The sequence below is a fragment of the Gastrolobium bilobum genome, unplaced genomic scaffold (genome assembly GCF_033153095.1).
Source record: "Gastrolobium bilobum isolate Gb01-03AN ecotype WA unplaced genomic scaffold, APGP_CSIRO_Gbil_v1 utg9312, whole genome shotgun sequence".
Classification (NCBI taxonomy): domain Eukaryota; kingdom Viridiplantae; phylum Streptophyta; class Magnoliopsida; order Fabales; family Fabaceae; genus Gastrolobium; species Gastrolobium bilobum.
The window spans coordinates 199,215-214,096 of NW_026898497.1; positions in this window are offsets into that span (position 1 = coordinate 199,215).

The following is a 14,882-nucleotide window of genomic DNA, read 5'->3' on the forward strand; positions in this document are numbered from 1 at the left end:
GATGGGAAAGTGGAGAGGGAAATGTTTTTTGTCAATGTTTGGTATAAGCTATCATGATTCATTGCCAGCAAAAAAATTCTCCTATTAATCTCCATTTTCACTAAGTAGTGGAAAAAAACTATCCCCCCAAATCTATGGTATTTATTTTTTCCCGTTTACTTTGATTCTGATTGTAATAAATTCACGTTAGAAAATATAGGGACAATGGCGATTTGCGTTGCTCCTGACTTTTGGATAAAAAATGACTACTGTTGACAATATTCAAAATGACATGGGTAAAGTGGTAATTTATGTTAACTTTCCCTTTAATATTTTACAATCAACCAAATACATCATCAGTAAAATTAAGCACATTTTTTCAGTAAAATTTTGACCTACCAAACAACTTTTTGTTACTTTCCCGGACTAAATTATTTCTCATCATATTATCAGAAATCTTTTTTTCCTGGACAAAAAAAATATCTCCCATACCAAACGCATCCGGTGTTTGTGAACTTATCACCCCACTAGAAGGTTTAAGGGCATGTTTGGTGCATAGTATAGGATAAGGCCTGATAGTATAAGACCTGATAGTATAAGACCTGATTGTATAAGACCTAATTAAATTTTAATACTATCCAGCGTTTGGTATGATATTTTATAAGATAATATCCTCCAATATTTCAAAAATTAATATATTAAAAAAATTTATTTTAATATATAAATATTGAAATGATATATTAGTTCTTGAGAATTGTACTTGTAATCAATATTAATACATCAATCCCTTATCAGGCCTAATCCACCACTCCTAGGCCGGATAAGTTATACATCATTTTGATGTATAAAGGGGTCCTGCTGTATAAGCTTATACTATACGATGGTCACACCAAACAACTGAAAATGTCATAACGTATAGTATAAGCTTATACTATCAGGTCTTATACATCACACCAAACAGGCCCTAAGCCTTCTTCTGCATGCTGATTCCTATAGGGTCTCAATTCTCCGTTTGGTATGTTATATCTTTGTCAATGCACTCAACAAAAAGATAGAGTGAGAGACAAGCGCAATTTCCAAGCACCCCTCACCATTCCCAGAATTATTTTTATTTTTATTTTCATTTTTCATGTAACTAACCACCAACGAAAACCGTACAGAATTATTGAATATTGATGTTTATCAGCATCAAATAAGTGATCAACAACCAAATTTAAGACAGTATGCTTAGCATGCCTATTTGAACGGATGGATTTCCTTGCGGAAAACAATGACAAGGACACAAAGTTAAAAGATAAATTGAAGCTAATTAAACTTTACAAATAATGAAAAAAGGAAAGAAAAAAAAAACATGAAATCAACATTATATGAAGGTGTTATAGATCATATTACGAAACTAGCATGAATATACCGATGTTTTTGACATTATATATATATATCCTTTCCCAGGTTGAGTAGTTACCATTGTCTCATTCCACTATTCACATCCATAAACCATTTCTAATTATTTTCATTTGAATATTCATCTCTGTTTTTAGTAATAATCCAAAAGATCATATGCCAAACCGAATTACATAGCACATAATTTCATATAGACACTAGACTTTTATCCTTAAAAAATATTTCCACCCCATCGTTAATAAAAGAAAGTATATAACAATATAAAAAATAAAGTATATATATATATATATATATATATATATATATATATATATATATATATATATATGGTTAAACATTTCTACAGCCACTTTATATAAGGTTGTCTACGGCTATCCTTTTTAACTAAGTCTGACCAGTAAGACATAAAATTTATATTTTCTCTCTCCGCTACCTCAGCCGACAATGTCCGAGGAAATAGAAAAAAGAACAGCTTTATTGTTATAAATATGTTTTACTGGTCAGACTTAATTAAAAAAGGATAGTTGTAGATAATGTTATCTAAAGTGGCTGTGTTGTAGAAATACTTTTTCCATATATATATATATATATATATATATATATAGGGTAGGATGTTATAACAACCAATTAGTGTTACTACCAATTAATTTCACCGTAAGATTGCTTATGTTGATCCGACGGTTATATTTATTTCCATCTTTATATAACCGTACAAAGATTGTTTTTGCATTAAATATTGGAAATCATAACCATACAAAGGTGAAAATAAAAATTGTTATAAAAAATAAAAATAAAAATAAAAATAAAGTATTAAACATGGGGAATCATAACCATACAAAGATGAAAATAAATATAACCGTTGGATCAACATAATCGATCTAACGGTGAAATTGATTGGGAGTAACATTGATAGTAATACTAATTGATTGTTACAGTATCCTTTCCCTATATATATATATATATATATATATATATATATATATATATATATATAGGATCAGGATCATTTTACACCAGTGTAAGTTACACTCTCAATCTTGTCCGTTGATCCCACTTATATCTAGGAGCTCTAATTTTTTAGTAATGTGAGCCATTGGATACAAGTGGATCAGTGGTCAAGATTGAGTGTAAGACTTCTAACTCTTACACCGGTGTAAGAATATCATGCCCTATATATATATATATATATATATATATATATATATATATATGTAAAAACATTTCTGCAGCCACTTTAGATAAGGTTATCTACAGCTATCCCATTTAAACTAAGTATGACTGATCATATACTAAAATTGCATTTTTTCTCTCCGCCACATCAGCCGACAGTGTCTGAGGAAAGAGAAAAAAAGAACAGTTTTATTGTTATAACTAAGTATGACCGGTCATACTTAGTTAAAAATGGGTAGCTGTAGATAACCTTATCTAAAGTGGCTGTAGAAATACTTTTTCCATATATATATACTAGTTATTTACCTGTGCGCTGCACGGAGGGAAAAAAATTTCAGTCGGTTGTCGACCGAATCTTGTCGCATCCTTCTAAATGAATTGACGTTTAATAAAAATTATTAACTTATATAACTATAGGTACGGGAATTGTTATCACATAAACAATCAGCCAAAATATTACACATATAAGATGTTCGACAAAATATGAAATGACTACTTAAAAATTATCAGTTTCAATTATGTAGTAAAACAAAACATTAAAAATCAAAAAAATTCGTTGGACAAAATAACTCACCTTGGTTGGTCATCACTGCAATGTTTTTGGCAATTATTACAAAACAATCTGTCAAAATCTTCACAAACATAATAGAGGCATTTCTTATAGGATTTGTATCACCAATTGAATTTACTCCCAATTGCTTTGATGGTTCCGTAAGCAATGCACATCATAATCTGAAAAAAGAAAAAAAAAATATAACATTAACGACATTTAAAAATATATAAAAATAATTAAAAATATAGCATAACTTTATCCGGAACCATAAGTAAAAAAAATCATAAGGACATGCACAAAATTAAAAAAAATAAAAAGATTTTTTCATCATAAATGCATTCAAGTTTGTGAACTGCAAAAAGAAATCAAATCAACTACACTAACCTTTGAAATACTTCTTTATAGACAATGTTATAGGTACTATTTGCAACACAACCATTATCATCAAATATAAGAATCTTCAATCCTTGTTTGCTCTTTACTCTTGATAGCGCCACATATAATTGTCCATGAGTAAAAACAGGTCTAGGAAGATAAATTCCAACATGAGAAAGCGATTGTCCTTGACTCTTGTTGATAGTCATTGCAAATGAAACCACCAAGGGAAATTGTCTTCTTTGGAAATTTATAGGAAACGTATGAGAAGACGGGCTGACAGTGAGCCTAGGGATTAAGACAGTTTCTCCTATATTGCATCCTGTAAGAACAGTTGCCTCAACAACATGGTTGCCTAATCTAGAAATAAGCAGTCTTGTGCCGTTACATAACCCCTTTGATTGATCAATGTTTCTCAAAAGCATAACCGGCACATTAACCTTTAAAGTTAATTTATGATCAGGAAGTCCGGAACATGAGAAGGTATTTAAAATCTCAGGAGAAAATTCAACATCCTCTGGCTCAGAATTTCCATCTTGCTTCAAAACACTATCTGAACTGAAATATGTTCGTTCTTCGCCCGGAATAAAACTCATAAGCCGCTCTTTTAAGATAGCAACATCTGCCAATTTAGGAGTCAAAATGGCACGTTCTTTGAAAAAAGCAGGATCAAAAATATGATTCAACATATTCGGATACACAAAATCAACCAAATCTGAAAGTGGATCTTCCGATTCTTTGATCAATAGTGCATTTGGAATTGTTATAATAGATTCCCCATCCACATCATCTCCAAGATCACCATCTCCTATTTTAAGAAGCCATTCAGAGAATTCTTTTATTTCCATCAAATTTTGATTACTATTTCCTGAAGTTAAACGCATGTTTTTGATTACCATCTTCACCGTAAGGAAATAACAAAGGATACTGCAAACCCAAATATAATGGATGTTTAACATCAATGCGCTTTAAAACTCCATCCTGTGTCTCAACAATGATGTCCCTATCACCCATCGCGGTGTCTATATCTCCAACAACTAAAACAACTACTTCAGATGCGGAAGGAAGATTATAAAGTCTTCCATCATTGCCACGCTTTCGAATAAGCCTCAATCTCACGCCTTTGAGTTGATCTTCGTTATAACGGTCTCTAGCATAGCGAAAAGATTGGACAATACTGTTGTGTTTATCAAAAAATCGGTATTATTAATAGCCAAAAAAATCGGTATTATTAATAGCATTTAGAGAAAAAAAAGCAAATATTTAATGAAATAAGCATATTCATCATTTGTTGGGAAACCAATTTTTTGAAAAAAATACCATATTTAACGCTATTTAATGAGTGGTATAAAAATAAATCTTTTATTTTTTGTTTAATTTAAGTAGCAAAAAATTCAGTATTATTAATACCATTTTGAAAAACGGATTGTAATTTCTGTTTCTAATAAGCATATTCATCATTTGTTGGAAAACCAACTTTTTGAAAAAAATACCATATTTAACGCTCTTTATTTAAAATTGTGTTTAATTTTGTTGGTAACAGAACTTTAATCAGTGGTATAAAAATAAATATATTTTTTTGTTTAATTTAAGTAGGTAAAAATTCAGTATTATTAATACCATTTTGAAAAAAAAAAGTAATTACTTAATGAAATAAGCATATTCATCATTTGTTGGAAAACCAACTTCTTGAAAAAAATACCATATTTAACGCTCTTTATTTAAAATTGTATTTAATTTTGATGGTAACATTACTTTAATCAGTGGTATAAAAATAAATCTTTTATTTTTTGTTTAATTTAAGTAGATAAAAATTCAGTATTATTAATACAATTTGAAAAAAAAAAGTAATTACTTAATGAAATAAGCATATTCATCATTTGTTGGGAAACCAATATTTTGTAAAAAAATACCGTATTATTTGTTGATTGTTTAATTTATTCCAATAAATCGATATTTGAATTAAAAAAAATGTATTTGTTTTTACTGAGGAAAGCTTTTCTACAATAAAAGGTTATATAACGATAAGTCACAAATGCAGCGTTCATGAAGTTTCATTTGTTGTGAAAACTCATGAGTAATTATGGTGAATTTCCAAACACATGTAATAATCTATATTAATATGCATACGGAAATTGTTATCAGAGAAATATTAGCCAAAAAAAATTGGATTAAACAATTCAAAATATTTCAGAAATATAAGATGTTCAACAAAATATGAAATACATACTTCAAAATTAAATCGTCCAAGATGAAAAAAACCAAACAACCAAATAAATTAAAAGACAAAACATAACAATGATAATAACACCAGCGAAGTCTATGTCCAAAAACGAAATTTGCCTCTTTCGAACAACGACTTTATTAATCTGCCACGTTGTCTTCATTCGCTGCATCAAAACTTACACAATAACAAAAAAAAAATGGAAATATATCAGTAAAGTGTATTAGAAAAATCATTATACAGTGTTTGGCATGAGTACTAACAATTTCTCCAATTTAATTTTTTTAATTGTATGGACAACAGAGCGTTCACCAATTTCGTCTATAAATTCATTAGAATTGACAGACGGTGTCATCATAGACAGAGAATCATTAACAGGATCTGCACTTTCACATGTCTGACTCGCAACATCCTGACGGAAAAAAATAATATTATGGGATGATGAAAATCAAGATTGTTAAGAATGCATAAAAATATTTAAAGTTAATTTATTTAACTTACCGCAGCTCTTCCATTTTCAGCAGCAACAATGTCATTGTCGAAAGCTTGATCAAACAGAGTTTCATCCTGTGATTGTTTGGCAGAAGAAAAGGAAGATATAAAAGAAAAATGTATGCAAGGCAACTATATGAAAGAAGCGACAAACACAAAACAAAAAAAAAAGTACATTTAATTCTGTTGCAGACTTGATGAAGGAAGACATAATAGTTTCATCGGTACAAACTTTAGAAACTTGATATTTAGGCTCACTGTATGAGTCAAAATTGTTTTTTCTAACATTAATCTTGAACAACATGGACTTGTCAATAAGAACATCAAATTCTTTTGGATAATGTTCCAAATCAGCACCCTAGAAAAAATTTCCAAAAAAAAAAAAGATTCCAACCAATAAAAATATCAGAATTTAGAACTAATTAATATGACAACAGTTGATGAACACAGCGTTGGAAAAAAATAGAATACCAACCCTCTTGTATTGCAATTCACGCAAATCAGAAGCACTCATACCCAACAAAGTAACACAATCTCTATCAAAGAGAATGAACGATGCAGAATCGGTGTTATCAACAACTCTGACTTGAACACTGAATCTATAATATAATAATTATTATTATCAGCGTCAATTACGTAGTATAAGAAAACATCAAAAATAAAAATAATCTCACCTTGGTTGATAATCACTCCAATGTCTTTGGCAGTTTTTACAAAACCATTTCTCATAATCTTCAAAAACAGAATACGGGCATTTCTTACAGGATTTGTACCACCAGTTGTATTTACTCTCAATTGCTTTGATAGTTCCGTAAGCAATACACGTCATAACCTGAAAAAAAAAATGTATAACATTAACGACAATTAAAAATAAATAAAAATAATTTAAAAAAGATAGCATAACTTTATCCCAATCACAAATAATCACCTCAGTAGAAATTTTAATATCAGTAATACACTTTCTTTCTGTACTTTTAAGAAAATCATTCTCAAAGGAATATGTCGATTGAGTAGACAACTGGGACAATCCACGAATACAATCCGCTGAAACATTTCCAAGCCTAAAACAAAAACAAACGTAACATATAAATTACGAATTCAAACATACAAAAATTTCATAACAGAACTTATACTGAATAATAGAGAGTTGCAACGGTCATAAAAAATATTTCTTACTGTTTCTTGAATTCAATAATTTCGGTTACATTCGAATCCATAATGAGACGCGTTGTATATCTTGTATTAGTTATTGACTTTTGACCTACACAATTAAAAGTGAAAAAAAAAACGGAAAGAGCTACAGTTACAAAAAAAGTAATAGAAGGAGACAGACAAAATAGATATTTATGAAGACAAATACCTCTGAAATCCTTCATCTTTGCAAGATGAACTATTATAACATTCTGAGAAGCCTGATTATTTGCCAAAAAACTCTGCACTTCATCAACATAATGCTCCCACAATGTGCATTCAAGTTTGTGACCTCTTTTTTTCGCAGAGGTTTTTAAAAAAATATACACAACTCATTACGGACATCAATTTACCACACATAAAATAAGTATAACTCTTACACATGCGTTATTCAAAATCGTTACAACAAAAAATACCTGTGGTTATCAAGCTCCAGCACAATTTTTTTTGCTTTCCTACCAAACACATCATGCTCTTCAACTTCGCTAGTTCCAGTCAGTAAACCGATGACATCTACAGAAAAAATAATTCAAATTAATGAAAATATTTTTTTCCAAGTAAATAAATTATTTAAAAAAATAACAAAAGAATACATTACCCAATAAATAAGGAGAGACCGTTTTTTACTGTATAATAAAATCAAACTCGACAAAATTGAAACAATTGACAGGTATGGTAGCATCAACAATGGCCTTAACATCTGTCCTCAAGTTGAAAGAAATTTTGTAAACATGCCTAGTTGCCTTGAAACCTTCACCATTCAATTCAACTCCAAAATTTCTAATAATGTACGCTTCCCCTTCTATAATTTTTTTTCTAACTTGCAAAGTCCCTCTGACAGTAGCATGGATCGTAGAACCCTACACAATTCAAACATAAATTAGCAAGAATAATCGAAGAATTAGAAAAAAAATAGAGCAAAATAAGTTTGCAACATAAAAAAAAAATACATGTTCATCTGCCAGAATCATCTCCAGATTGTCATCAAATCCCTTTTTCTCATAATTAGGGACCTTCCAAGTCCTAATGGCCCTAACCTTAATCCTCCAATCATCCTTAGAGGAATTTAGATCTTTTATAAAATCGTATTTTGAAAACATGACTAAAGCAGAAAGTAGAAGAAGGGAATAACAACAAGATACTGAAGAAGATGAATGAGTGGACCAGAGAAAAATGGAGGGTTCATATAAAAAATGATAACAATAGGGAGAGAAGACATTAGAAGTCTGAGAGAGACATTGGGACATTCAAAACATTGAATAATTACTTTCAGTTTCCAATGGGGTACAACAGTAGTAATTTTTACGTTCATCAATTACCAATGAAAGAAATAGATGGGATTTTAATTGGATTTCTGCCACCAATATATTTTCAGAATTAAAATTTTTTTTATTCAGTATTTATTTGTTTAATGTTCGAAATTCAAATTTTAAATGTCTACCAAAACAGGAAACTTTTTAAATTGTTGTAGGTGTGAACACAAACCTCAGATTCAAGGAGAATGCGACACATCATCAAAGTTTCCAATAAACGGTTTTACTTTAGAATAATATAGATATGTGTGTGTGTGTAAAAAAATTAAAAATTCAGTCACTGGACCGTCCAGTGCACTAAGTTTTCCCAATAAATATTACAATGGTGTTCTTCAGATGTTCTCCCGGAAGCATAGTTGTTAAAATCTCGATTTATCACTACGATTTTACCTTTTTACGATTTTTTTTCATCAAAACGATTTTACCAATATTTCAAACGCTTTTACGATTTCTTACGATTTTTTTACATTGCGATTTTATGTTTTACAATTTTTTAGCTCCCTTCTGATTTTACGTAAAATCTCGATTTTAACAACCTTGCCCGGGAGAACATAGTGCACTGGATCGATTTTTACATCCAGTCACTGTATACTTACTAAACCCTATATATATATATATATATATATATATATATATATATATATATATATATATATTTCAATGGTATTTGGATATGAGCAACCATAAAAAGTCAACAAAATATTTATCAATATCTGAAAGGATAAAAATAATGTTATTAAACTTGGATCGGTGATTGACCCGTTTAAGATACTCGATTAATAGGTTATTGGTTCAACAAGTTAAATTAAATTTATATTAAATTATATAATAAATGTATTAAATGGTGTATCTTAAACTAACAACACAATGCAGCCTAGTGGTAAATGTATTTTATACATCCTCTTGACATTGCTACATGTGAAATATTTATATTAAATGGTGCATTATAACCAATAATCGAACTTAGCCTAGTGGTAAGTGCTATTTTATTCATTCCCATGACAAGGGTAAAGGAAATATGTCCCAAAAAGGAGTAAAAGAATTGAAACAAAACATACGAGTAAATTAAGAAAATTGAATTGGGGCTTTATTTATATTCAAGATTACCCAAGTAAAATGATGTGTATTTGCTTTGCTTTCTTTTCCCGTTGTACTTAAGTTTTGGTTTTTTTTTTTTTTACAAAGTATTGAGAATTCAAGCGTGAATAGAAATGAGCTAAGCAAAGAACATATAAGAAAAATGACTCATAAACTTAATATCTTAACTCTTAAGATTTAAAATTTTGGGTTGAGATGTGATATAAGACTTATTTATTTGAGATGTCACTTACAGATGATGATTTTCATTTGGGTTACCCTTGATTAGTATCCTACGAATACTCAAAGAAGTGAGCTTTTGCTTGAGGGGAGTTGAGATTTATATGACTTATAATTGATCACGAGATTATTGGAAACTTAAGTGTGAGTGACAAAATCCCGCACCGAGAAGAAATGAATTTATATATATATATATATATATATATATATATATATATATATATATATATATTACCTTAAGATTTTGGATTCAAATGTGATGCGAAACCCACCTAAACTGCCAAATATATAGATAGTTGCTATCTATTAATATTTATAAAAATGAGTTGTTTGACTTCACTCTTCCAATTTTTAAATTTTTGTGCATGTCAGGATATCTAATCATTTTTATTTTTTCAAATTGAAAATAATAATATTTTTATGAATGTTATCATCTACATCTTAAGTTGATGTGGGAAGCCTAATACAGACGGTGTTGCGAGGGAAAATCCAGGTATTGCTACTTGTGGTGGTCTGTTGCTGGACTCGCAAGGAATTTAGCTAGGTGATTTCTCCTATGGAGTAGGATGGTGTTCAGCGCTGCATGCAGAACTTTGGGGGCATTTGAGAGGTTTGAAATTTGCCTAGAAAATGGGGTGGAGAAGTTTGATTGTTGAATGTGATGCGGTAACAGTTATTTCTTTGTTCACCAAGCCTGGTGATGATGACAGTGAGTCGCATTTGTTGACTTAAATACAAGAATGGTTGGGACGTGACTGGCAGATTCGTCTGATGCATACCTTCCAGGAAGCAAACTGTTGTGTGGGCTAGTTGACTAATTACCTCTTGGACTACTCGGAACCGCCTGCAGCTCTTGCTTTGCTCCTGCAAAGTTGATGCAATAGGGGTCTCGAGATCCAGGGTTTTCCTTTGAGATGATTTTGTCTTAGTTCCATTTCTTTTTTACTTTGCTATTTTCTATTTCTTTTGTTTTGAGCTATGTAGCACCGATATGATACGCGACACGTGACACGACACGACACGTCAATCCTAAAAAATTATGGATTTCGACACGTTGGGACACGTTTTAATATTAAATAATATTTTTAATTTATATAGTGTATATTTCATTTAATATTTAATAATTTAACAAAAAAGTAAAACTAAATTAATAATACCCATCAACACGTTATAAAGATGGAAGCTTTAATAAAAAAAATAAGAACTGAGATGAGAAAGAGATATAATATCAGATAGAGAGATCAAATCATATTAGAGAGAGATCAGAGAGAAGGAGATACAACAAGAGTGTGATAGGAATTGACAACAATGATGCTGAGATGATCTCTTATCTACTTAAGGGGAAAAAAGACAAAAAAATAAAATTGATATGATCAGGTGGAAGCTTTATTAATATATTTTAATTTTAAAAAAAATAATTTTTTTAAAAAAATTACGAAAATGCCATTTGACCGTGTCGGACACGATCAAATTCGCGTGTCGGAATGGTCAACGCGTCGGAAAAAGTTGACCGCGTGTCCGATACCGTGTCGGAGCGTGTCGGATACGACTCTCCCTGTTTTTACAAGTGTCCGTGCTTTCTTGGTTTTGGGCTTAACCCTTGTTCCCAAAAAAAAAAAAAACGTTTATCATGCAATAGCAGTCTCACCTTGCGATACGCTCTTGTTTTTACCCATAATGGAATGATTTCTTTTCAGTTAAGGTTACTCTTTCATCTTTGTTCACATACCATCATTATTTCTAGAATAAGATAACTCTGGAGTCTAGATCAATATTATTAGGAGGTGCTATCAAGGAACATATATGATTTTGTTATTTTGAATAGAAGGTGTTATTTTGAATAGAAGGTAAGATAAAAAGAATTTAACAATTTAAGAAATGAGTCATTTCTCATAATACAAAATTCCAAAAAGAGATACGGTTTCAAGAATCAAAATGTATCATATTTAATCCAATAAATATAGGGCTTTACATTTCTCATGTAATATGAACTAAAAATTTTTCTTATGCACACTCAACCAAAGTAGAACCCATTATGAGAAAGAGAGCACCTAATTCATTAATATCTTAAAGAGAGCACCTAGATCGAAGATAAACTCACTAGGCATTTGAGATAGACATATGTATCTTCATAGCATAATGTAAAACATTGAAGGTCATATTTGTAGATTATTTTCCTTTATGTGTTTCCCTAAAATAATATACAATTAAATGAAAAAATAAATCAATTAATGAATAGGCATAAAGAAAACATCTACAAATATGACATTGATGGGGTTTTTGGTAGAGGAGATTTTTTTTTTCTTATCAGAATATAATGGAAAAATGAGTTTGCCAGAAATGTTACCAAAAAGTTGTTTGGTATGACAAAATATTACCGAAATTTTTGTCAGAATTTCACATCTAATTTTTTATTGAGTAAAGCCCATTTTAGGTCCCTAACAAAAAACACGGTTCCTATTTTCGTCCTTTAAGAAAAACACTCATATTAGTCTTTTTTTAGGGACTAAGGGCCCATTAGAATGAGCTTTTAAAAAAATGACTTTTTATGCATTGCTTTTTTTAAAATAACTTTTTTTAAAGGTAAAGTTATTTTACGTTTGGATGTATGATCTATCTGAAAATCACTTTTACATGAAAAAAGTTGTTTGGATGTTAAAATAAAAAAAAACTCTTTTATATATAAAATTACAATAAAGGAGAGATAAAATAGAATGATCGTGGGATAATGAGAGATAAAATAGGTATGATAGGATAAGGTTAATATTGTATTTTAAAAATTTATATTATCTTTTTTCCAAAAAAAAAATTTATATTATCTTTTAATTTCTGCTTTTTTCAAAAGCAACCAACTACTGACTATTAAAAAAAGCAGCATTTTAACTTTTATTTTAAATTTTAATTTTTTAAAAGTTGTTATTCAAATATCTAAAAATTCTCAAAAGGACTTTTATTTTTAAAAAAGCAACTTTTTTAGAAATAAAAGCCCATTCGAACGGGCACTAAATTGGGCCTTCATTGAATTTTTGAGAGACCACATTTTCAAAGAACCGGAATTAAGAGGGACCAAAAGTTGACTTTTTATTTGTAAGGGACGAAAATGGAGACAGTATATTTTTTCAAGGACCCAAAAGAGGTTTTACTCTTTTTTATTTTCCGGTGAAAGTGAGAATACCACCCTGTGAGTGGTATTCTTGGGTGGTATTATGGTTTATATTTTATACACAAAATAAAATCCTGAAAATATTACATTTTTGGGAAAAAATTCAGAAATCTTCTAGAATTATTTAGTTTTAAAATATTTTTCTGTTTTGATTTATATTTTTCAAAATTTTCCTTTAATTCAAAAAAATTATTGTAACATACTAAATAATTGCTACTAGTTAAGTAATACCATTCCTTTTCATACATGTTCCAGTTAATCATTTCTCAATTATACATATTTTATGATAAAAAATAAAGAAATAAATACCACAATTTTTTTTTGTAATATAAATACCACAATTTTAGCTTGGGATAATAATTGCTTAAAAATTTTAATTCGACATTTTTCTTTTTTTTAATGTAAATAATTAAATATAAAGAATAATATTCTTCATGTTTTAGGAGATAAATTTTATCTCCTACATATATTATAAAAATGGGACAGATTATTCTACCTACCATTTTTTCTTCCTACCTTTGTCTACCATCCTAAAACACTGTTAGATAATAATCTCAAGAAGAGAGAAAAAAATAAATGTTAATTAAGATTCTGATCTAACGGTGATTTAGGATAGTAGGCAAAAGTAGGTAGAAAAAATGATAAGTAGAATAACTTATCCCTATAAAAATATATGGAGCTCATATTTTTTTTCTCTTTTCTTCTCGTAGCCTCATACACTTATATATATATATAAAATAAAATTATCTCGTACAAATTAATGAACATTTATCCCTTTAATATATGGGCGGTGTTATTAATTTTATGTCAAAAGAAGATAAATTAATGTAACATAATTTTACATGCATTAAAACACAACTGACAAGTTTACATTCATTTAAAACGATATAGAGTATTCCCTTCCTTAATATATATAGTTGAACGGTTTCGTTAGCACACAATTCTGAACCCTCTGTGATACCTCGTTGTCTCTCGTGTGTTCCCGAACATTCAGAAAATGGAGAACAACGCATTCATAGGTCAAAACTTCGTCCACAATGAACAAGAAGAAATCTCTGATTCCTTTGTTTGCTGCATTTGTCTGTAAGTCTCTTTTATCGCGTTTCAATTACATAAGCTTCTTTTTCCTTGGAGAAAAGAGAGGAAAGAAAAACACCCTTTGCTAAGAAAAAACACCGTGTTTCAAAATCCAAAAAGGTATACCTTTACTTTTTTTTCTTCTTAAAAATGAAATTTATTTATGAATTAAGTTGATGTTGATGTGAACAATTCGAATTTTTTTTTCCGGATCTGAAATTGCTAAGCATGCATTGTATATCTGAAATTTCAATTAAATACTCAATTCATTGAACATGATGTAGATGTAATTAGAAGGTTTTATAAGTCAGAGTGGTGATTGATAATTTTTATTTTTTAGTTTTTTTAAATGTAAAGATTTGACTCCAAACCCCAAAATGTGACTCTTTCTTGCTGCTTGATACAGATTCATGAGCTTTAAAGTTTTTATTATATTGTTTAAAGTTAAAGGATGAAGCTGGGTTTGAACCTTTTGGTTATTGTGTTATTTTAAGTTTATGAGCTGCCTTATTTTCTTTAGCTGATTTTGCCTTATTTTAAGTTGTTAGCGCAGATAGAGTTCTGGGATTGGAATGGCTCATTCAATTGGGCAAAATCAAAAGAGATGATCCTCAAGCATGGCGAGAA